Below are 227 nucleotides of genomic sequence, written 5' to 3'. Positions count from 1 at the left end.
TAAAAAAAACTGGCAATGACGTTAGTGTTTCAATATAATGAAAGTATAACAATAACACCTTTTTATCTTATTGACCTTCTTCATACAGATCAAGAATTACCTCATAAAAAATCGAAGTGATTACCCCTTTGACCTCTGACCTTACCCTTGAACTGATTTTTTTCTCGAAGATTTGGGTCGTTGCCGCCGGCCGAGGCTGCCGTCACAGCTGATCCGGACCGGAGGAG

The sequence above is a fragment of the Penaeus monodon genome, chromosome 34 (genome assembly GCF_015228065.2).
Source record: "Penaeus monodon isolate SGIC_2016 chromosome 34, NSTDA_Pmon_1, whole genome shotgun sequence".
Lineage (NCBI taxonomy): Eukaryota > Metazoa > Arthropoda > Malacostraca > Decapoda > Penaeidae > Penaeus > Penaeus monodon.
Note: the sequence above shows the minus strand (reverse complement) of the source record.